We start from the raw sequence: 26,335 nt of genomic DNA on the forward strand, positions 1-26,335 counted from the left end.
AACTGACCCCAGGTTAAAAAATGCTTTAACTGTAGAAGGACAGGCCACTTGCAGGATGCTATCCAATGTTACTAACAGACCTCCAAGCCTGCCTCACAAGCACCAGCCATCCAGAAGGGAGACAAGAAACTAGATGAAAGCTTTATGGATGTTTTGGCTCACTTCTCTGAATGAATTAGATTCTCTCAGGCTTCCACAAAGATTACCTGACCTAGACAGAATGAACACTTTTCCTCAGGACTCAGAATAAACACTGCAGTTGTGATGGACTGCACATTCTAAAAAGCCTGGAAGTGATGTACACACACAAAGCTACAGGACTGTTAAGAGTTAATCCCTTACAGAATCAAGAGCTTTGAGTGGTAGACTACTCCAAGGGATCTGATTGGGTAGCATGACTGGAAAGAGGTGGCCCTTTTTCAGAGATCGAATGTGAAGAGTTGGGAGACGGAGTCCTAATCGAAGAGCAGTTTTAACACCGGCAGGAGAACTGAGGAAAGTTGGTAAGGAGGTTTGGGAAGTAAGTACAGACTCCCAAATGGGCCAGAGAAAGGAGATAGATCTTCTAAAGATCTATCCCCTTTCCCTATCCAGTCAAACAGGGAGGTAGCTCTGGAGAGTGAAGAGATTCCTGGTTGGGTATGGTTGGAAACTTCCTGTGGAGACCTTCAGATTCAGTTAACACCTGAAGGAAGGCTCTAATGTGTGATGAGAGGGGGCTTGGGATACTAGAAAGTGGGCCCTAGCATTCCTAACTCCAGGAGAGAAAGAGAATACTAAAAGGAAGTATAGTAGAGTGCTTAGGGAAAAACAAGGGAACCAAAGCCTCAAAACAGAAGCCTTTAAGTATCTGTGAAGAGCCTAAGAACTAAGTTCTGTACCACCTCCTCAGGTACAGCTACCATCCCATCACAGCACACTTCACTCGCCATTTAGCTCACTCTTCCTCACATCAGATGCTTGCACTTCTAGACGCAGCAAACATATATTCAAAATGCCCACATCAGCCAGCAGAAACAAAAAAGCAAACTATTTACATGGTAAAACATCACATGGTCCATTGGTGTGACCCATTTTGCTAAAACCAAGAATTTTCTTACTGGTTCCCCATGCAATGTGAATTGTGGTCCCATTAGACCAACATGCTATGTTTTACTTGGGGCCTAGAAAATGTCCCTGACCTTGCCTCCCACTAGAGCTGCATATGATTATAAATATAGAAGATCTGATGCATGATCCCCAATGAAGACAGCATACCCTGCATTTCTTTCTCTTATTCCTTCCAGCAATATCCAGCAAAATGTGGTAATTGGTAAGTGCTATGAGTTACCCCATGTTCTCAGATGGCAGCCAATTAAACAGGAGTGGGGAAACTTGCAAAACAACAATGCCATGATGCACACTTCATACTATTCCTATTACTGGAGACTGAGGAAGAGAAGTAGGGGCACTATTTATTATTTTAAATAATTTAATTTTATACAGCAGTTTCACATGTGGCTGTAACATTTAGTTCTAACCTCAGAAATATTGCTTTGATCTACTATAGCATTTGTGGTAGATTTCTGTGGTAAATTACCTTTTTAAAAGAGAAAAGAATCTGATGTGAATTTGGCACATCTTCTTTCACTCCCTCAAACAACCTAAAGTGGTAGGTCAATGGAGGAATGTCATTTGCCTCATGGTCTTGGTTTTCTTTCTTTCCGTCTTCTATAATCATCAAGAGACAGGCATCAAACTGTGAAAGACTTTTTTTCTTAAGTAGCATTCATTACGGAGGCACCTTCTGACCTTCAGTGTTGCCAGCTATTCACTTAATTCAGCTATCTGGTAGGTCATTTTTTTCTTTCTTTGGCACCACATCGTATGAACTTGTGTACAAATTCAGTTCTGGAGAAACCCATTTTTCAGTACCTTCCCTGTACTGGCTACTTTATGATACTTTCCCCATGTAGTGAAAATTTGAGTAATAAATCTTTAAGGTAAAGCATATTGACTTCCCTTTTTTCTGAAAACAGAAGAGTGTATCTCTGAGAGTTATCTACCGGCAATGAAGCTAACAGCCAATCAACTAATGAAAGTCTTTCCTGAGACTGCATTAAGAGAATCACTGCATAGATGAGTGTGACGGAGAAGAAGTATGCTCTGGCTGTTCCATGGCACATGGCCTTTTTAAACTTTAAAGGGCCATTACTTTCTCTTCTACTGCAACTGAAAGTGACTTTTTAACATGTAAAGGGACAGTGTGCAGCCAAACAGCTGTGAGGCTGCTGCAAATAGACCTGCCCTTGAAGGCTAGGACTAGTGCCTATAGGAAACAATTGCTATGTTATGATGGGAATGATTACTGTGAACACTTGGGATAGCTTTTCTATAAAGATACAGAAATAATATCCCTCCCATCTACCTTTGTATCCTTTCTTCGATATTACCAGGTTTTAAGAAAGTAGATAACATCACAGATGTTAATAAACTACTTCAAATGCCTGCCAGTCAGTTTCAGCTTTTGGAAGTTTTTAATTACCCTCAACAAGAAGATGCATGCATAAAGCATCTTAGTTAATAGCTAATATCATAGGGGCCTCTCTCTCTCTCTCTCTATATATATACTTATTACTTACTAGGTGCCTTGAGCCTTTGCTAGAATATAATGGTGGGATATAAATCTTAGAAACAAGCAAACAAATAAATATTATACATCTGGAAAAGGGATTTTCCTGTGTGGGTGGATTAGGCTTTTCTGTTTTGAAAAAAAAAAGTGGACCAAAGAACTTTTCTCCCTCTCCCGAATTCTAGAACCCTGAGGCGCACCCAGTGCAATTGATGCACAATAGATTCAGGTCAGACAGAAGAAAGTACTCTGCACAGTACATTAGTAACTTCTGAAACTTGGTGCCACAAGATGTGATGATGGGCACTAGTTTAGATGGCTTTATAAGGAGATCCGATTCATGGAGGGTAGGTTTATCCGTGTCTATTTGCCATGATTGCTGAATGGGGCTTCTATGTTCAGAGGCAGTATACTTCTGAATGCTGGTTGCTGGGAGGCAGCTGCAGCCTCTTCCAGTGGCTCATCCAGCAGGGCTCTTCTTAGGTTCCCAGAGTGCCACCTTAAGCAGGGTTACACACATCTAAAACCACCAAATGGTGTAACTTTGTTTTTAATGGAATTGTCAATCTGATATATAGTTAGATTGTTTTATTCAGATATGTAACCAGCTTCGAGTCTTAAATAAATAAGTTTCGAGGTTACTAGTGCATGAATGACAGTGCCCAGAGGCCAGGACTCTGTCAGTGAACCATACTTTTCTAGTCCCAACCTTGTTCCTTATATGGGCAAAGGTACCTACATAAGACCCATTAAGACTCTCTCATTAGCCATCAAATATATTCCTCACTGTATAACAACAACATTCAATTTATATACTGCCCTTCAAGACAACTTAACGCCCACTCAGAGCGGTTTACAATGTGTGTTATTGCTATCCTCACAACAATCACCCTGTGAGGTGGGTGGGGCCGAGAGAGCTCCAGAGAGCAGTGACTGATCCAAGGTCACCCCGCTGGCTTCAAGCAGAGGACTGGGGAATCAAACCCGGTTTACCAGATTAGAGTCCCTCTGCTTTTAACCACTACACCAAACTGACCATAATGGTCTATTACATTATGGATCATCACATCCTCTTTTTTTAAAGGACTAATTTGCCCTATGGGCAGTTTTTAAGTAAAGAGGAACTCCACTACATTCCAGGATTATAAGAAAGATGCTGACAAACTTCAAACACAATTAATTACAAGGGGCCATCTAGCCCACATAATTAGATCAGCTAAAAGGAGAGCTCACAGTGTTGACAGAAAGGAGTTATTAAGGAATAAACCACTTCTCAAAAGCAATATTATTTCAAGTGCAATGGATTTTTCTCCCTTGGTGGGTGCCATTATCATAACCAGCCTACTGGAGTGCAAGGAGAAGCCAAAAATAGATTTTAGGAAGAACAGAAGCATTAGGGACTTTTTGATCAGAACAGATATGGTTATGACAAAGGAGAACTCTAGGTTGTTGTGGGTTTTCCGGGCTGTATTGCCGTGGTCTTGGCATTGTAGTTCCTGACGTTTTGCCAGCAGCTGTGGCTGGCATCTTCAGAGGTGTAGCACCAAAAGACACACCTCTGCTACACCTCTGAAGATGCCAGCCACAGCTGCTGGCGAAACGTCAGGAACTACAATGCCAAGACCACGGCAATACAGCCCGGAAAACCCACAACAACCATCGTTCTCCGGCCGTGAAAGCCTTTGACAATACATTGAGAACTCTAGGCTTAGTAAAATGGCTGGTCACTTTAAATGTGGCCAGGGCTGTGCTGCATGCAGGTTTGTGGAGGAACGTAAAGAGTGCACACATCCTCAGAAGGGGTATACCATTAAATTGAAATGTTACATCAATTGTGAGTATAAAAATGTTTTATATCTAGTCTTCTGTCCATGAGGCCTTTGGAACTTAGCACTAGAAAAAAATATTAGTACAGCAGCCTCAGGGCCAAGCTACAAGTGATGAATGACACTTGAACAGCAAGTGTATTTCTCCCTGTTCACTTGCCCTCCACTCAATCCACTTGCCGTTCAAGTGTCATTCGTCACTTGTAGCTTGGCCCTCAGTTTGGCCTGAACATGACAGGGCTTGGGAGCTAAGCAGGAGTGACCAAGGTAAGTATTTGGATGGGAGACTGCCAATGAAGATAAGAGTAGCTACATGGAGGAAGGCAATGACAACCACTTCTGTTCATCTCTTGCCTTGAATGCCACATGGTTGGGGTCACCATAAGTTGGTTGCAACTGGACAGTAGAGGGGTATGATCCAGGTCAGGAACCAGCGAGAAGCTGGACTTATGCCCATCTGGCATAATCCAGCTATGCCAATTCTCCAGGGCAAACCTCAGATCAGATTTGGGCACCTGGACTCACTGGGCTGTATTACTGATTGATTGTAGGCAGCCACAGCAGAGGTGGAGCAGCTGCAGTGGCAAGAGGGCAGTGGTGCAAGCTCTGCACCAGTGAAAGAGAGTGGGGAGGGGCTGGTGGGGCAGGGGAGGAGGCAGCAGGCAGAATGGATTCCCATCCCATTCTGCCCTCCTGCCTGAGCTCCAAAAGAGCCCTTTCAAACTGCTGCCACCACCAGCTGCCTTTTAAACTCCGCAGCCTGGCAAGCCTCACCCCCGCCCCCATTGCTTCAGTAAAGGGATTCTCTATGGGATTCTGTGGTTTGACACTGGGACAATCTGGTTCGACAACTATAAGCTTGCAAGGGATTTATGTTAAACCAGAGAATCCAAGGGGGGAGGGCATCGTGGAGTTTAAAAGGCTTGGAAATGTTTCTCCATAAGAAACAATGGAGAGTGGCTGGGGGCAGCTTAAGTGGCCCCTAGAATTGGACCTTGGGGTCCAATCCTTCTGGAATTTGTTGGGGGGCCTTCAGTGGACAGTCAGGAGTAAGTTCTCTGCCAATTTGGTGGAGATTGCTTTAAAAAACGCCTTTCCAATCCCGTGGACATTATTCTATATAGGGAATAATGGCTGTTAAATCCAAGATGCCCTACCCCAAATAAAAAATCTGACCCAGATTTCAGGGATCCTGGATTTTTTTTTTAAGCCATGAAACCCAGATTCAAGTTACCCAGATTTTTTTGTGTGTGCCCCCCCCTCCCACACACACTGGTTTATAATTATCATGGACTGGATCCACCTAACATTTTCATGTAAATGGAGGGGATTTTTTGCTAATTCTCCCCTCTTGCAGCAGACCTCAGCCCCCCCCCCCAAGCTATTCCCCAGCAGCAGCATTTCAAGGACCATTTGGGGCTATGGGCAAGGGGAGGGGGAGTCATGCTTCTGCAAACAGAAATCCTTCTATGTGTGGAAATATTAGAAGAGATCCAAGCCTATGTTCCTAAATGCAGGGATACAGAACAGGTGAGTCTTACAAGGTAGCTTGGGTGATGAAGCAGGCTGGCCTATTAATAAAAAATGTAACATTCTATAGACTGTGAAGAAATAATACTTGCATAAGACATCTCACAGGACCATACATTGATTTAAATAGATTGCTTTGGAATAAAAGCTTGTATTCTGTAAAAAAAAAACACCCAATCTGCATAAATATAATGAGGTATTTAACTGAAAGTATTCTATAACAAAAGCACAGAAAATGATTTGGAAGGATTTATTTTCTACTTTAGTTTCTTCCTTAATGAGGATTATGTTCTCCGAGGAAAACAAATGGTACATAAAATAATAATTGGCTTCTTCCAACAAAGATTTTATCGACAGTCTCACTTCAAAATAAGATATTATATTTGTGTATTGGAGATAATTACCTTCCTTAACTTCGGAAAGGACAAAGATACACATTATTTCAGTTACACGAAGTCAGGATTCAGGATTTCTGCGCTGTCCTACTTTATTCATTTACATTGAGGTGAGTCTCACACTGAAGACAATCATTTCCATCCTCCAAATATTTGCTGCTTTAAAAACCCATCGCTAAGATAAAGTATGGCTTAGTGAGTGCCAGTCCCAGTTTATGGACTGGACGTCTGAATGAAAGAGGAAAAAGAAAAGCCTGTTATTTCAAGCAAAGTCATAGTGTTGCTGATAGCAGGTTAGAAAAAAGAACATTTGGTATTTCAAAACAGCCTCTGAGGAGCAGTTTGGGGGGAGGGTTTTGCAGATTTGTGCAAGATACACTAGGACAGCAACAAGAGAAAACACAGCAGTGTTCTCAGAGCGGGGTCATGTCATCATCTCCCCAACAGCGCACAGGAGGGAGAAGGCTCCCCTCAACAGGGAAACGGAGAACAAGGCAAAGCTTTCTCCAGTGATAGTTGCAGGTGCCAGTGTACCTTCAAAACAGTGTGCTAACACACGTGGGCTGTATTTGTGTCCAAACAACAACAACCATTTGATTTATATTCCACTCTTCAAGACAACTTAACAGAGTGGTTTACAAAGTGTAAAGAGTCCAGTAGCACCTTTAAGACTAACCAACTTTATTGTAGTATAAGCTTTCGAGAGCCACAGCTCTCTTCGTCAGATACATCAGAGAGCTGTGGCTCTCGAAAGCTTACGCTACAATAAAGTTGGTTAGTCTTAAAGGTGCTACTGGACTCTTTACTATTTTGCTTCTATAGACTAACACGGCTAACTCCTCTGGATTTACAAAGTGTATTATTATTTTCCTCACAACAATCACCCTGTGAGGTGGGTGGGGCTGAGAGAGCTCTGGGAGAGTTGTGATTGACCCAAGGTCACCCAGTTGGGTTCAAGCGGAGGAGTGGGGAATTAAACCCGCTTCTCCATATTAGAGTCCTGCCGCTTTTAACCACTGCACCAGACTGTCTCTCAACCATTTGCACCAAAGCTGGTTTCAGAAAGTATGCAATCAGGAGGTGGCAACCGTGGAAGGAGAACTAATTAAGAACAAACGTCTTGTGGAAACTCCCCCCTTACCCAGTTACAGCCTCAAATTGGAACAAAATTTCTATGTATAAGCAACCTATCCTCCCTCAATGTTTTAAAGATATTGGGAAGGTAAATGACAACACCTTCTTGCCAATAGACTAACTTTTAGCAGGTATCTTCCCATAGAACCCTTGTTTGGGGATGGTTATAGTATGTAAAAGTACATTTAAAATTTGCGGAGAGGGATACAATAGCCAAGAATTCAAACACCAGACTAAATTGATCTTTAATGTATCTGACTGAGAAGTCTGAAAAGCTTGATGATTTTTATTCCATTTCACACTTTATGTCATCCCTTCCAGCTGATTTGAAAATTTACAAGACTAGCTTTACACATTTGGGTTTCTTCTGAAGTTAGCGATCCAATTCAGGGTATGCTACAATGCACAATGCTCAATCAAACCATCCTTCTTTACGAATGCTGAATGGCAGCTCTAGCTAACTGCATTCCATAAAAGCTAAGCTAGAATTATCTAGGGTAATTTGTGGAATTGTTGTTATCGAATTGGTTCTTCTGAGCAGTACTGTGATTTAAGAATGCAACATACAAAAGGACAGAAGAGGCAATCAATGTGACGATTCTCACATACAATAAACAAATGATTCGTTTTGCTATCACCCTTGGGGTGAGATAAAAAAAAGACTTGTAAATGTTTTTGATTATGGATGTTCAAATAAAAAGGAACAGAAATACAATTTTATATTCAGATTGTTCTTAGCTTTGTTTCTTAGATAGAATAGACCAGTTTCTGCTTGTTTCTGTCTTGACGATGCTTCCCACATTGACATATGGTGGGATTATAGGAAAAATCTATAACTAGCTGGTTTTGTAAACTCTGTCTGGCTCTCAAGGTGACATACGGTAAGATAAGGGAAATGCTTGCAGTTGTCCAGAATGTGGGTTCTGTGATTAGTATACAATCCAAAGAACCAGCAGCATCATTCTAGAATATTCTTCCCAGAACAGTAGCTATCCTGTCCAGAATCTTCAGATTTCTGTAAGCCTTCTCACCAAAGCATCGCCACTAACAATATAGCCTCTTGAGACTGTTCTCTATCAGACACCTGCTGTGCCCTGTTCCAAATCCTTCACTTTCTAAATGGGTCAAGAGGAACTCTCTGCTTGAAATATAGAGTACCAAGGACCAAAACCAAACAAATGTTGAGGAACAGTCTGAAAAGATGATAAGCAATCAACTGAATATATGAAAATAGCCAACTGGTGGCAAACTGTCAATAATCTCAAAGCAAGAAATATAATAGGCAACTTACCATCTCTCCATACCAACTTTTTTTCAACCAAAAACTAAAACATTGAAATATAAGAATGTGCTAAAACCAAATGTTTCAACCCAAAGGTCTTCATCAGTGATTACTGCAAGTTGCACAAATATACTTAGTTTAAAAAACATCAACACTCAACATAAAGATATAAATAAGATATAAAGAAAAAGACAAATAAGAAAATTCAATTATATCACTATATTGAGTAACTGGTTAAAAAATAACAAATATTTAAAATAGAATATTGTTATTTTTCACTGCCTTGGTTATGTAGTGATTTATTTGCACAGATCATCTTATTTTATCTTTACAGAACATTCAATCTCTTTAACCATTGTTGCATTGCTGCCATTGCTATTGAAAACTTATGGTCAACATGTTTAGTTTTAATAAATGTTTTGTTTGAAAAGATAGATAATTATAGTGAGACTGTATTTTGTACACTATACTTTTGTTTTGAGATGACTGGGAGTTTACAACCAATTGGTTATTTTTTAAAATAAATCCAGAGGAGTTAGCAGTGTTAGTCTGCAGTTGTAAAATAGTAAAGAGTACTGTAGTTGCAAAATAGTAAAGGTGCTACTGGACTTTTTACTATTTTTTAAAATAATTATAATAAATTGATTTTAAAAAAAATGTTTACAACTTGTTCTTTGATTCTGAAAGACACTTTGGAGTATTTCCCTCACAAGGTGGCTGTTCAAGCGCACTCCTATCAACTAAGGGAGAAAAGGGGAACGTGGGATAATTTCCTGTATCTTAAACCTGCATGCAGACTACGTTCCAAAGAAGACTGGGCAGGCCTATTAATATACTTAAAAATCTCTATGTGGTGGTGGCAGAAACTGCTAAAGGGCATTTTTGGAGTCCAAAAGGCAGACCTGCCTACATAATGACCCCCTTTGCCTCCTTTGATTAGAATGTGCTGTACAAGGACAATTTACATCTCAGGTTGTGTTATTTATTTACTTGGTTCACTGACTAGGGAGACAATTTAAATGTCACTGCCTCGTGCTGTTGGAGCAGGTGGCTGCCTCTTCAAAGACAGCAAGAGACTGTTGCTCCAGCTAGACCGTTGAGCTAATGCTGGCTTGGAATCAGTTTCATGATATGTTAACCTGGAAACATCTGTGCCACCAGCTAAATCAACAAAACCATACATTTTTAATGCAGGATTTGGATACAAGTTGAACCTGAAGTTAGAATAGGTTAGAACTGTGTTTATGTTTCTTTCATTTGTTTAAATAGTTTATACTTTTTTTGGGGGGGGACTGTAAATTCACTGTATTTTATTTTTTGGGGTCCTCCCCAATTTTTTTATTTAAATATGCTTAGTAAACAGTTACAAAGCCAAGAAAAATAGCCATTTTACAATAGTATTAAATAAGTTTTCTACTACATATATTTAGAATGACTTTCATGTTATGAACTCAAAGAAGTTTTCTTATAACTGAATGCATCTTCTTAGATTACAAATAAAGAACAATGTCTTGGTACCACTAAAAAAGTATTAATTTTCTTAATTAATATCCTTTGTCCTGAGTCCTGACTATACTCCTAAAAACTGTCTGTGTACATATAGGTGCTTATATTTCTTCTTTTTTTCTGTTGTAGTCAGAATAATAGTGAAAACAATGTTTTAAGTTAGATTCTATCATATTAGTGATTAACCAAGTATTATTACAGCATGTAACCTTTATGGATGTGCTGTGTAGACAACAATAGTTGAAAAAAATAGGAAGACTTCGTAACGGTTTCACTAAAAAATCAATTTAAACCCAAGCCTGAGTCATAGGGTTTCACTAAAAAAATCCTTGCAAGGTGTAAGGAACCGATTATTTAAAAAAGACTGGGCTACATTAAAATTAATGATACATTAAAATTAATTGGGGAAATGCTCCCCAATTTATTTTCACCTATCCTGTTAGAAAATGTTTGAACCAGCTAAACATTTTCTCTACTTAACAGTTCCAAAATATTGGCATTCTTTTATGTTACTCAGATGCAATGCGTTACCTTCTGTTGAGATGAAGGGCTGTTTTAGTAAAATCCCCCCTGAGAAGCGGTATTGTATCCATTTTACGGATCAAGTTGATTCAACCACCCATATCTTTTTTAACTGCTCCCATTACAATTTACTTTGCAACCAATCTATTGCTGACCGTCTACAGAATATTCTGAACAACAAAAACTAAAGATCTTGCGGTTAGGCAAGATAAGAAAAAGCTCATGTGATCTAGCCATATTTATCCATGGAGTCATAAATTATTTATAAAATACTAGATGTATAGCTTGTGGGTTGTTAAGTTACAGGGAAAGGGGGGGAAAGGCACCAATTTGCTGCAAATATTGTTATTTGTAGCACCAACTGACAAATAAGATTCCAAAGGGAAACAGCAGCATATATGCCTGGCATACATCATTGCAGTAAAGCAAAAAGTTTAAATTGATTTAGGGTTGTGCAGCTATCTATGTCCATGTTTACAAACGATAATAATTAATTACTCTTGGTGTAGATGTGAGAATGTCTGGACATTCTGAACAAGACTGGGTAGATTTCTAAAATAGGATAGAAATTAGAAATTAATATCTAGCCTTTTGGTTTGTTTGTTTCCCAGCAGGGCAGGCTTTGTAGCACTAATCCTTTCCTTTGCATGTTCTGCCACCTAATTAATACTGATGCCCATCTGCACTGAGAGTTTTATCCACTTATGACAAGCTAGTTAAGCTCAGAACTCCTTTTGTATTGAAGCTCAGAGCTTCTGCTGTTTCCATGCAGTGCCTGGCAACGAGCAAATAAATTGAAAAATGATGGTTTCCATGCCAAGCCAATTGGTTCTTTGAAGTCTTTAATGATTCCTTTCGACAAATCAGCAGTTTTCTCATTGGCTGCAAGCACCACCAATCAACACTGTCCACAATGCAAAACATTGTCCATGCCCCTAGTGGGGCTTCACCCTTAGTTTATTTCCCCAGATAGCCAGGGGTCATTTAGTAGAAAAAGAGCTGGAGGAACTCATTAGCATAACTCATTAGCATATGCCACACCCCTTGCTGCCACCAGAAGTGAGTCATTAGCATAACTGATCTGCATATGCCACACCCCCTGATATCACCTATCCTGGCTGCTTTGGACCAAATCCTGACCATTCAGGGCTGAAATTGGGCCCAAAATGGTCAGGATTGGGCCGCTGCTGAGTGGGAGAGTGAAAAGGCCCAGTCTGGGCCATTTCGGCCCCAATCCAGGCTGAAACGGGCCCAAAATGGCCAAGAGTCAGGTGGGCGGGGCCACCTGACATGTGACCTCTTCGGGGAACTGCCAGAACTGTGTTCAGGCATGTTCCCCCTCAAAATGAGCCCTGCAGATAGCTATTCCCACCCACTCTTTACCCCAGTCTTATGACAAACTGCTTTTGAAACCTTAGACAACTTCCCAAAGCAGTTCATTACATTACGTGAGCATTTGCTGTTCCCAGGAAAAAAAGAAAAATTAAGTTCCATTGTGCCCCTTTGGTGCCTCTCAAGTGGATCTTTGGATTGCACAGTAGGAGTTCTCTGAAAGTGAAACCCAGCCTGGGAGGCCAGTGCTTTTTATAAGCTGAGGTCCCATTGAGCAACACAGGAGGTCTGTGGTTGGCCGTCAGAGCTGCCTATCAGGGTTTGCAGGGATGAGATTGGAGTGCCTCCCCCCTCCCTTCTGTCTTCTCCCAGGTTGTAACCAGTTTGCAGCTCCATGGTTGGAAGGAAGACCTGCCTATCAAGGTAAGATGGGCTTCCATTCCGGTTTCCAGGGCAACAGAAGGAGTGCAGACAGAGTTCAGGCATCCCCCCCGGCTCCTTTTCCAAGGGAATTGATTGATGGTGCCTGACTGTCTGGCTTCATAAACCGTGGAAGAACACACCAAACTGCGCCTCTAACGAACGCTGGTTCGTTGGCCATGGACGCTCATGTACCGCCGGATTGCGAATGGGCGGTTCGTGGGTTTTTTTGGTTCGTAATGCGGCTCGTGCTCATGTCTACTCTTAAGTAAAGCATATACTTCACAAGGGGGAGGGAGGTCTGTAAAATATAATCTGAATACTAACTTGATATTGCATTTCATCATGAGGTTCCTAGTCTTAAAGTTGTGCAACCATAATGTCATTCTTAGATATGCATATTTGGCTTTGGCACCACTTAGGATTTTTCATAATTTTCTGTGAAAGCATTAAAATATTGCAAAAAAGAAGAAGCTGATTTTTAAAAATGAAAGGGTAAATATTGGGAGAACAGCAGTACCATCCTAAGTAAAGTCAATTGAAGCCAATGGGCTTTGAAGGATGTGACTCTGCTTAAGATGGCACTGAAAATCTATTATAAGAATACAAATAATATGCATGGATGTCAATGTGGCTGCAATGAAAACTGCCCACTCCAAAGTGAATCCGTGGTGGATTTACCAAGACAGCAGATTTCTAGAAAAGGCTTCATATTTACCAACACATTATTTAAGAACTTTTCATAGTCTAATTTAAGTTTTAAAGACTGGAAAGTTCTGAAATCTTCTTAAACAGGATAGTTGAAAAAGTTAGATACAGTTAAGATACTGCTGACCATATAAAATCTGAAGTAAGCAGGGGGCCATTTCCTTAGTAGAAGCATAGGGCAATATTTACCTCCGCAGTTCATAGCATGCTGTGAAATCAGACTATTACAATAAGTAAACCTGGCTGGACTCTGAGATAATCACCACCAATCAGCAACCAGGGGCTGCTTTCTCTTGCCTGTTATTGATAATGTTTTCTGAACAAAAGCTAGGCAGGCAATTTTTAAAAGTGAGCTTGCAAAGCAAGCATCAAAGGAAGTTTTATTTTCTTCATAGCATGGGAGACAATGAGCTGCTAACTGAAGACTTCCTTTCTGTTTCAGAAAGCAAAAGAAGATAATGGTTTGGGGAATTGCAAATTACATGATCACAGATGGTAAAAATGTTTTCTGATCTTTGCAATAGGGCCTTACGTATGCAAGCTGAAAACAGAGGAGGAGGTTAGCATCTTCTTTAACTAGTGTTTATGGTATTGTGAACCAACAAACCAAATATAGCAGCAAACATCTAATATTATAGCATTGCCATCCTAAGCATAGTTACACCCTTCTAAGTCCATTGAAGTCAGTGAGTTTAGAAGAGTGTAACTCTTCTTAGGATTGCACTGTGAGCCTCCTGGTTCTGCTGTCTGTCAGGGATTGGAGAAGACTGCATCTCAGTGGTCTGCTAAGAGAAAATCAGCATAGCTTCTGCAAAGGGAAGTCCTGCCTTACCAATCTCTTGGAGATTTTGGAGCAGGTTATCAAGCATGTGGATAAGAATGACCCAGTAGCCATATACATGAGTTTCCAAAAGGCTTTTGACAAGGTACCTCACCAAAGAATCCTGAGTAAGCATAACAATGAAGTTTAGCAATCATGGGATAAGAGGACTGGTGCTTTCATGGTTTTAAAGCAGATAGTAGGAATAAATGGATAGTTCTGTCAACTGAAAGAAGTGGACTGGTGGGTCTCACAAGAATCAATAGTGCTATTTGATTTGTTCATAAATTATTTGGACTTGGAGAGAGCCGTGCAGCAGCCAAACTTGCAAAACAATACCGAATTATTCAGGATTAGAGGGGTGCAAACCAAAATATGAACTAAAATTCATCACGAACCAGCTGATTTGTGGTTTCGTGAACCAGTGGTTCATCAGAGCCCATTTCTGACAAACTATCATGAACTTTAGACCGGTTCATTTGGTTCGTTTTTCAGTTTGTCACTGCAGACAGCCTGGCACCAATCAATCAGTTTCCTAGGCAATGGGGGATGGGCTTTCTGCAGACCTTCTGCTGACCCAAAAGTAACCTTTTGCTGACCTGGAAGTGCCATTTTGCTGACCCAGACATTTTCACAAACCAAACGAACCGGTTCACAAACCAGGGCAGGTTTGTGAAAGTTTGTGGGTTTTTTGGTTCATGAGACGCGATGAACCACGAACCGCATGGTTTGGGTTTTTTCCGGTTCGTGCCCATCTCTATTCAGGTTGGTGAAAACAAAGGTAGATTGTGATGCGCTATAGAAGGATTTCTCTAACTTAGGTGACTGGGCAACGATGTGGCAAATGAAGTTCAATGTGGGTAAGTGTAACACATATTTGAACAAAAAATCCTTATTTTAAATATATGTTGATGAGGTCTGAACTGGCTGGGATTGATACTGAAAGAGATCTTGGGTTGTAGTGGAAAGCTTGATGAAAATGTTGACCCAATGTGCAGCGACAGTGAAAAAGGTGAACTCCGTTACAAATGGGATTGGAAAGCCTGGGACTTTTCAGTCTAGAAAAAAGACAGCAAAGGGGAGACATGATAGAAGTTTATAAAATTATGCATGGGATGAAGAAAGTGGATATGGAGAGCTTTTTCCCCCTTTCTCATAAACTAGAACTTGAGGGCACCCAATGAAATTTGCTAGAACATAGGTTCAAGACAGACAAGAAGACAAGAATGAGCAATTAAACAGTAGAATCCACTGCCAGTAAAGGCAATGATGGCCAAGAGCATAGACCACTTTAAGAAGTAGCTAGATAGATTCATGGAGGAGAGGTCCATCAATGGCTACCAGCCATGGTGACTGAAGGGAGCCTCCATCTACAGAGGCAACAAACCTCTGAATAACAGTGATGGGGGGCAGCAGTAGAGATGGGCATGAACAGCAATACGAACTAAAAAAAAGCCACGGACAGCCCAATCTGCTGTTCGCGAACAAGCTGTTTGTGAGGCCCTATTCTAAACGAGCAGGTGGTCGTTGCAAGCCTCGTTTGTTGCTGTTCATCAAGCCATACAGTCTGGCACCTGCAATCAATTCCCTTGGCAACTGGAGGCAGGAACTGCCTGAACTCCTGCTGTTGCCTTGGAAACCCCAATCTAAGCCCAATTTAGCTTGATAGACAGGTCTTCCTTTCAAGTGTGGAGCTCTAAATTTGTTACAAGGAAGCAAAGAGCAGGGGGGAGGGGAGCAGGGGGGAGGGGGGCTCCCAGCTCTAGTTTTGCAAAGAGTGAGGGAGAGACAGTTGCTGTTGGCATTTTGAGAGAGAGACAGGGAGAGTGCATCGGAGCTTGAATTTTCTCTGTGTGTGGTGGGATAGGGATCTACTTCTTCAAGTTCCAGGGCTGCTGCTAGGTTCTGGGCCAAGCTATTATTTATTACTGGTACCTTTCCTGCTGCCTGCTCAGGTAAGGTTTCTGGGAGTGGTACGGAAGGGATCTACCCCTTTAGGTTCCAGGGCTGCTGCCAGGCTCTGGGGCCAAGCTATTATTTATTTTTGGTACATTTCCTGGTGCCTGCTCAGGTAGGGTTTCTGAGAGTGGTGTGGTAGGGATCTTGATAGCTGGAGGAAAGCCTGCTGGCCCCCATGAACAATGAACAACGAACATGTTCGTGAACAGGTCATGTTCGTCAATGTTCGTTGTTCGTGGATGGCAATGAACAACAAACACCATGTTCGGGTTTTTTTCTGTTTGTGCCCATGTCTAGGCAGCAGTAGGGGAGGGCCTTGGCCTCTATGCCTTGTTTGGCCTTCCAGGGAAGCTGGTTGGCTGCTATGTGAAACATTATGCTGGATTGGTCTGATCTAGCAGGCTCTTCTTAAGTTCTTATGTTTTTAATGGTCAGATCCAGGCTTTGTATGTCAAAGTTCCCAGGTTAAATCACTGGCATGTCTGTAAAGGAGCTCAAGTATCTGCTGGTGGGAAAAACCATTCTCTGGAGAGCTGCTGCCATCCAGAGTAGACAATACTAAACTGAATGAAGCCATGCCATGTCTAAGACTGCTTCATATAGCCACGGGGCTGTGGGAAGGAGGGTTGCCAACTTTTAAAAGCTAGTTCGCAAAGCAGGAATCATAGCATTCATAGCGTTTTGAGCCTAGCAGGCTTCGATATACAGGTGAGGATGTGTTTTCAACATGGCGCGTTATAATTCATACGAGTTTGTTTCAAGTTCAAATGCTGGTGAAATGGGTGAGTACTCTCATTCTTGGCCCTTCTTTCTAATGGTGAAGATACCTGTGAATATCACTGAGCTAGAGCCAGTCCCTTCTGTAAGCTAAGTGACTCTTTGGATCCAAGCCATGAACTTTTTCTGAATCACCTTTTTCTGGTGACAGGAACATACGGGAAATAAGTGCCCTACTAGTGCCTGAGTGCGAGATTATTACTCATTTTTAGAAATGGACCAGTTCCATCAGAGAGTTCATAATTTTGTAGGAGCTATTATCAGTTTACAACCTCCAGTAAAGCAAAACCATAACCCCTTGAAATTGGGAGTTCATAATAAGCATGGCATCTAACCTTTTCACTTGATTTGTGGGAAGGGAGTTTCATTTGCAGTGCAGTAGGGAGGAAGCAAACAAAAAAATTAAAAATTAATGTCCTGTCTTATAGAAATTCTTAATTGCCAGTTGTTCGGATAATGGTGCAAACAACAACATAAATCTCTGTAATACACTGACTTTAGCACTTTGTAACTTATAATGAAAACCATGGGAGAGAAGAGGTTTCACAAGTAAGATGAACAACCATGAGTTTATTCGAGGGAGGAAAGGGGGCGCAGTTCCCAGGAAACTACTCTTTCTTTTAGCCTTTGAACCAGCAGGTGTTCTGAATGCAGTAGCATGCTGGTAGACCCCAAGGGCTACTCCGGAAACAAAAGCATAAACGCTAAAACCTGCACTTCTCGGAGGATAAAGTTAACACTAGTCAATCAATTAATTTAAATATATTTTTTAAGTGACAACGTGCAAAGAGTGTTCAACAATAATAAATACAACAATCTACACACGAACAATCAATTGTCTATCCATTCAATAAATACATCAATAAATAATTCAATAAATCTTTCAATACATATTTATTGTGGTATTTATTGGAATATTTATTGAATTATTTATTGAGGTTAAGAGCGATGGGACTCTAATCTGGAGAGCTGGGTTTGATTCCCCACTCCTCCTCTTGAAGCCAGCTTGGTGACCTTGGGCTAGTCACAGTTCTCTGGAGCTCTCTCAGCCCCACCCACCTCACAGGGTGTTTTGTTGTGGGGTTAATAATGTCATACTTTGTAAACCACTCTGAGTGGGTGTTAAGTTGTCCTGAAGGGCGGTATATAAATTGAATGTTGTTGTTGTTGTTGTTGTTGTTATCTGTGATGGTGGCTGATGAAGTGATCCTTTTCTCCTTTTTTTTCTTGATTGTGAGCACAATCTCAGATGCCGTAATGGTTCTGCAGTTGATGGTGGTTATCTAGTTTCCCCCAGTCACTGTTCTTGGAGAGGTTAGCTTGGATCCAGCACAGTAAAAGTGGACTGTGCTCTGAAACAGGAACTCCCCTCTCCCCACTCCTGCTTCAGTCTTGTATGAAACCTGCAGTTGTGTCTCTGTGCATCAGCAGACCCCCAAAGAACACCATGGGGGGGGTCCAACTGGGGGGGGGCTGCAGTGAGACTGGGAAATCAGCAAAAGTTTAGTAGGAAGGAAAAGGAGCTTAGGAGCCAACCCACTGTGACTAAACAACTTTTTAAAGGTTTTAATTTTGTTCACATTTTCTCATAAAAAACTAGTATACAAGATCATTTTTCTCTTGATAATACTTTTCCTTACTGCTGGCACATGTACTTCTATAACTTTTCTCAGGGCAGTTTCATAGGACTTCTTCAAGGTTACTGTCCGAGATATTTTAGAGTGCAATGCATCCAGATTAACATAGAACACAGTGGACTTATTCACACACGCCTGATAATACGCTGAAAAATCAAGCAATGACTTGTATATGTAAGCAACCCAAAACGACATCAGTTAAGGTGCAAACACATTGGGGAAAATATTTTCATTCCTCATTCTTTGTCCACAAAAACACAAAAAAAGACACCACTCTTGGTTAACAGTGAACTGATCATAGTACTGAGATGCAGAGTATGCTATCAGCTTTCCTATTCAAAACTTTGCACACACACCCCACCACTCTTTTTTGTAATAGAACATATGCTAACTTCCTTTGAAACCTGGTCTGTAGAACCAGGTGGGTACACAGTACCTGCTATTGGTCTTTCTCTTCTTTTAAATAAAATATACAATTTTTTTAAAAAGTATGGATCAGGCTGTATCAGTGCTGTCTTATTAGTTTAATGATAACCCATGTGAGCTGTTAGACTTTTTTTAACAAACAAGAGAACAGAAAAGAGATTTTTGTTTGTTTTAATAGCTCTCAATGGGAAATGGATAAGGGCATTGTATTTCTTCTCAATTATTTCTTATCCTCTTAGTGGCTTCACATACAGCTGTGGATTGCCTTGGCATTTGGAGAGACAGATTGTAATGAATACTGCCGCAGGCATGATACTTCACACATATGTAGGATGTCTGCAGTGAATTCAACGATCTGTCTTTTCCAGTCATGTCCCCTTTGATTACAGCCACTGTCAGAAAAAACTAAACAATCACTTTCAGGTATTGGTCTAGACAAAAACTTTTGCCTTCTTCCCTTATATTAATATATTGATGTCAGTACTATGAGGCAGCATTAATAGTTACATGCTATATATCATGATCATGACCAGTTTAATTGATATTTTTAGCCATACGTACTCCCCACCTGTAATTATTATAATTATTGTAAAATTGTAATTATTAACCAGGTGCTGGAGACACATAAGGCCACAGAAATTTCAAGCAGGGCTCTCTGGACAAAAATCCACTTTAAGGACCAATCTGTTGGAATCTTGTCTGTTGCGGGGCATGCAAATGGAATGATTCAAGACAGGACAACACTAAAATTTAATGTTATGGATAGTGTGGCCAAAGCAGTGGCGTAGTAGATTGGGCTGGGGAAACAAACAAATAAAATGCACGTGTGTCCCAAATGTAACTGCAGATGCCTGCAGGTGACTGATTCTTTTCTTCCTTCATGCCCAGTTAGATTTCATTCTTGTTTTCATAGTCAAGACTGAGTCTGGAGGGAGGGAGAGCTCCCACCTTCCCGCCAAGCTGTTTTCTCGCATGAAAGCAGTGTATGTATTGGGAGGGGTGAGTTATTTTGCTGCTCCACATGGAGAATCTGTCCACAGGAGTTCTCTTTCCCCTCATGGCACTGCTCTGAGCCTGTTTGAGCTCTCCCTTTAAAAAAAGAAGCAACAACAACAACAACAACATTCGATTTATATACCGCCCTTCAAGACAACTTAATGCCCACTCAGAGCGGTTTACAAAGTGTTATTATTATTACCCCACAACAATCACCCTGTGAGGTGGGTGGGGCTAAGAGAGCTCAAGAGAACTGTGACTCGCCCAAGGTCACCCAGCTGGCTTTGTGGAGGAGTGGGGAATCAAACCCGGCTCTCCAGATTAGAGTCCCGTGCTCTTAACCACTACACCAAACTGGCTCTCCGCAGCAGTTCCCCGCAGCGGCCATGTGACCGCACAGAGCACATTAAAACGAGTGCATCCCTGTGCAGAAATGTATTGTCTAGAGCCATCCTCAAACAACAGTTTATCTAGAGACATTCATAGGAAACTCTGTTGTCATATGAAGGCAGTTATTAAGCAGTTTTTGGCCCTTTGATCTTTCATGCCTTGTGTTCCTTTTGAGAAGGCACACCTGTCATTTGGCTTTTCCAGAACAAATGTTGCATTTAAAAAGCTGCCCACCTTGGGAATTGCCTGGTGTAGTTTTATTAGGAATAGAAACTTGGGAGTCAACCTGAGAAAGACCAAGGAGGATATGGACATCTGCTATTCTGTAACTCTAATTCTGAACCTGGCTCTGCACCATATGGCCAGGGATGGACAAGGGAAATCCCTAGGTTTGCAGGAAAATAATACAAAAAGTGATATTAAAAACAATGAAAGCAATGTTTGTGTTCTCTTTCTTAACAGATCGAGTGAGATCACAGTTGCTTAATTGGGCCATTAATAACACTAGGTGGGGCTGAGGGGAGGGGGGAGGAAAGAAGGCAGCAATAGCGGAAGGAAGAGGATACAGTGGAGGAAGAGGAGGCAGCAACAGGAAGGGGGAGGCAGTAGCAATGGACCTCGATAGCGAGATATAGAGATGACACCCAACTCTATATCTTGCTATCCAGGTCCCCACAGGATGCAGTAGAAATCTTAGATCGCTGCCTGACAACCGTGGTGAAATGGTTGAAAAATAACAAATTAAAATTGAACTCAGACATAAGTGATACTTGTTGGGAAGTCAGAGATCTTGAAAAACATTGTACTCCCATCCTCCCAGCTTGAACATCACTCCCATCCTACAGTTACTCCATTGACTACCTATCAGTTACCGTGCTCAGTTCAAGGTATTGGTTATTACATACAAAGCTCTTCACGGCCTTGGTCCGGCATATCTACAGGACCGCCTCCCTCCCTATGTCCCTCCAGGGCAACTTCGCTCATCTGAACAGGGTCTCTTGCAGGTGTCAGCCTGTACATGGGCGAAATCAACAGCAGCCCATATATGGGCTTTCTCTGTGGTGGCCCCTACCCTATGGAACGGCCTGCCTGAGGAGGTCAGGAGAGCCCCCACTCTCCTGGCTTTCCGCAAACAATGCAAAACTGAATTATTCAAAAAGGACTTTTTCTCAGCTAAGAGAGCGGTATTGTAGGAAAGGGGTCCCAGATGTTTCGCTATTGAGTTAGAAACCATAGATTTCACCATTTCATAGATTTCAACAGATAATATGTTGACTTATATATTATCTGTTGCTTTAAATATGTACTCCTATATGCTACCTGTGCTTTATGTTGTTTAATGTAAGTCCTAGAATTGATTATGTTCAGTTTCAGTAATTTTTCAACCCCATACTGGATCCTTGCTAATACTATATCTTTGTAAACTTATATTCTTTTACCCCTTGACATTGTTTATAGAAATGTTCTTGACACTGTATGGAAATGCCTACCCTTGTCCTTGCCAGATTGCACTACTCACACTATGTAATCTGCCTTGAGTCTCAGTGAGAAAGGCAGAATACAAACAAACAAACAAACAAACAAACAAACAAACAAACAAACAAACAAACAAACAAACAAACAAACAAACAAACAAACAAACAAACAAACAAACAAACAAACAAACAAACAAACAGGAGCCACTGATGTGTTTGTGAAGTATGGAGATTCCATGTGTTGGGGAGGGGCATTACTTTTGGTCCTTGTTGATGTTAATCTGGATTTTATGGCAACCTGGTGATCTCTTTGTTAGAAACTTCACAAGCAAAACCATAAGTATCCATTGCTTCCTGGACTCAGTTGTTATAGCAGGTCAATCCCAGTATCACCAGAGCTCAGTCTAATAGCAGTTGTTTGGATAAATTTTAGTTATTGCACCATGAGGATGTGAGCAAATTGCTCGGGGAGCCAAAGCTTACCATTTCAATGCTCAGCCTGAGCTCATGCATTATAGGATACAAATCCAGCCCCCTATATTTAATATTTATTGTATTTGTATTTCTGTGGTTTCAAATATGGTTTCAGCATAGGTTTGCCAACTTCAGATTGGGAAATTAGTGGAGATTTGGGAGTGGAGCCTGGAGAGGGTGTGGTTTGTGGAGAGGAAGGGCCTTAGTGGTATATAAGGCAATCCAGTCCACCCTCCAAGCAACCATTTTCTCCAGGGGAACTGATCTCTGTTGTCTGGCGATCAGTTGTAATTTTGGAAGATCTCCAGGCCAAGATCCCTCCGTGTGTGTGTGTGTGTGTGTGTGTGTGTGAGAGAGAGAGTAAGTAAGTAAGTAAGTAAGTAAGTAAGTAAGTAAGTAAGTAAGTAAGTAAGTAAGTAAGTAAGTAAGTAAGTAAGTAAGTAAGTAAGTAAGGGGAAGGGTTAACATGTAGTTTAGGTAGGAGACAAAACAAAGACACTGGACATAATGAAGTAATTCCATTTGGAGAAAATGACTTACAGCAGCTCCATAGTGTTTTCAAGGCAAGAGTCAAATCAGAGGTGGTTTGCCATTGCCTTCCTCCACTTAGCAAGCCTTGACTTCCTTGGTTTTCTCCTGTTCAAGAATTAACCAGAGCAGACCCTGCTTAACTTTTGAAGTCTGATGAGATCAGGCTAGCTTAAGCTGTCCAGGTCAGGGCAAGATGGTGTTAAACAAAAGAAAGACACAGAACACGAGTATTCATGATGAAGTCTTTCCATCTGGAGAAAACCAGTGGCTGATTCTTATGCATTTATCTTGAATAAAGAAGGCACATGCTCAGCTACTGACAGTTTGAAGTGTCATATTCTTCCCTCAAAAGATGTATGAATAGTTTAGATACCCTATATGGCCTGTGAAAATATTTGGTTATTAAAATAGAGCACCAGTGCTCCCTGGTGGTGATAAATACAATTTTCTTTCTTCAACTACCTGATTTTGAGCCAATATCTGTTTTACTTGGTATTTACAAAAAAAGGAGTGGAGAGGGTCTTTTAGCTCATCGGTAGATATTTGTATTTTGAACTTAAATTTATATTTGCACACTTGTAAATACTTTTGCTCCAGTTTTGTTTTGACATTATACACTGAATGCTAAATTTGTGAAGGGTAACAATATTGTAGAAACAAAACTGAAGCTTTTATCCAAACAGTTTTATCGTGGCTGCTTTCTCAGATTTTTTCTTTCTTTTTTAGTGGTTAAATGATTTTATTTAAAAGGAGAAATAGAGAATAGACAGTATTACAGTAACAATAAAAATAGAAAAACCATGCACGATTAACATTGTTATGGATAGTAAACAACAAAAGAGTAATAAACAGTGCATAGAGAAATATAAACAAAATGAAGATCAGTTACATGAAAATAAAGAGCAAAAAGTATAGCTCATGATTACAGACCATTTCTCATTACTCATTACTCATCTCATTACTTGTATATACTCAGCATTTTCTATTCGGCATTCACTTTACAACTGATCCACGTTGACAGTAACAATTCTTAGTTTTTCTTAAATTTCTGCTACTCAGCATAATTTTCATATGTTCAGCTTGCTGTGGAATGTTCCAGTTCAGAGAAGGCTTATGAGAACAGAGATGTATTGAAACAGAGACGTGTTTTTGTCTTTGACTGTCTTCAACATTCTTCTTTTTATGAGCAAAAGGGGGGAAAAACTTGATAGTCCCAATGTACGTTATTCAAATCTTCAAAAGAGGATTTTTGGCATGTCACAGACATGACAACTAGAGACTGTGTCTGTGTCTTTGGCAGTTTTCAAATATGTTTCAGGAGGTAGCTTTATAAAATTTACACTGATATTCTATAGGGCTCTTTTATAGGAAGAAAGGTTTTATTCAAAGATTAAAATCTTTAAAATCTTAATTTAAAGATTAAAATCTCTTCAAATATTTAAGATTTAAACTATCCATTCTTTGTTACTTAAGTTGACACTGAGGCTGTAATCTTCATAACTTGAGACCAAGTTCATTCAATAAAGCTCCGCTGGAAGGACATAACCACAAGAACTAGTTTCAGATCCATATTTCTTACAGAAATGCTATCCTAGGGAAGGATCCATAGGTGTTTACATTTCATAAAGTTTATAGTTCAGTTCAGAGTTTATTGTTTATAGCCATAGGCCATCACCAAATTACAAAAATCCCATTAGATAAGATACGAATTGGGTAAAATACAACTATATACAATACAGGTTTAGCAGAACATGGGGAAAATTCCATTAAAAAAGACATCGATTAAAACCATCAATCAGTACATTAAGTGCAAGTTCAGGAAATGCCCTTTCTTTGCTGCATTAGACCTTAACTTCATAGCAGCAAAGGCAAAAAGTGAAACTCCATATGAAACATACGTGTCTACATCAGAAAGCAAAAATGAGATTTTCTCCATGTCTGTGTCTAAGCTTAAGCTAGATAAAAATCCTGCCAGAAACTTGGATCTGGGGTCAGAATATAAAGGGCAAAAAAAGGATAAAATGAGATAAATCCTCTAGTGTATGAGATCCACAGATCCTTTGGGTTATAGGTGTTTGAGAATAACGTCCAGACAATATTGCCGAGGGCATGGATTGAAATCGCAATACGGTAAAGTTTATAAGAACATCTCATATAGTAACTGTTTTTTTTAATCAAGATGCTACCCATTCAAATGGAAGCAGATTCTCTGTACAGGCAGCATAGAATTTTTTTTTAAAATGAATAAATAAGTGGTGTATGTTTAGCCTGGAGAATAGAAGACTGAATGGAAGCTCGATTGTGTTCTTCAGTTACCTGAAAGACTCTAGAGGACCAGACTGGCTCTAAGGGGCTTACAGGATGATAGCACCAGTGGGACATTAGGAGAAACTTCCTGCTGGTAAGACCAGTTTGACAATGGAACTGATTTCCTAGGGGTTGTGCCTCACTCTTGCTGGAGGTCTTCAGGCAGAGTCTGGGCAGCTGTTTAGAGAATGCTGTCGAACACATGAATCTGCCTTAAAATGAATGAGACATTTGGTCCATCAAAGTCAATATTGTCTAATCAGACTGGCAGCAGCTTTCCAGGTCTCAGGTACAGGTCTTGTACATCACCTACTGCCTGGTCCTTTTACTGGACATGCAGGGGATTGAAGCTGGGACCTCAGATTCTCTACCACAGAGCCATGGACCTTCCTCAAAATTAAGATGGGCAAAGGGACACATGAAAACACATACGGCTCTCTTATACTGAGTCAGACCATTGGTCTATCCAGGACAGTATTGTCTGCTTTGATGGGCAGTTGCTCTCCAGGGTCTCAGATGGAGGTCTTCGACATCATCAACTAGAGATGCTGAGGACTGAACCTGGAATCTTCTGCATGCTGAGTAAATGCTCAACCACTGAGTTTCAGCCCCTCCTGTTGCTTTAGATTTTTTGCACTGAGCAAAGAGAAGTTGGACTAGGTAGTCTGGAAGGACTGTTCTGCTGGAGAAGCAACAGCCTGCTAAAAGTCTAGTTACTGTAAATACTGCTGAGAGAGTAGTTTAGTCCACTTGTACTCTAGGGGGAGCTGTGGAGCATTCTCTAGTGTTTAGGGTTCAATAAATGTTTTCTCTTGTAGCTCAAGGTACCTCGTCTTCCTTTTCTCTCTCTGCTGTAAGTTAGTATGTGTTAGTGCTTGTACTCTGAAGGCCTCTTTGTTGCATTAATGACCTGCAGTCGGTTATTGTCTTCTGCAAAAATCCTGTTGCAGTAAATCCATTAAAAGCAAATTCCAAAGCGTGGATTGGATTATTTCCTGAACTCTAGGACTCTATGGCTGCAATTGTAAGAACAGTTTCCTGGGAATAAGCCCCACTGTATTAATTGGAGCCTTACTTCTGAGTAGGTGTGTTTAGTATTGCTCCCTGTGACTGTATTACTCTTCAGTATCAACAGGCGTGTACATGACCCACAACTGGCTTTTTAGAAAGGGAGATGTCAAATGCAGGTGTTTTAAACTTCTGCCTGTACCATGTTAATATGAAACTGCACTGGAACTGCACTGAAAACATGGTACTTAGAGACACTATAGTAGGAT

The sequence above is a fragment of the Eublepharis macularius genome, chromosome 3, assembly GCF_028583425.1.
Source record: "Eublepharis macularius isolate TG4126 chromosome 3, MPM_Emac_v1.0, whole genome shotgun sequence".
In the NCBI taxonomy this organism is placed as follows: Eukaryota; Metazoa; Chordata; class Lepidosauria; order Squamata; family Eublepharidae; genus Eublepharis; species Eublepharis macularius.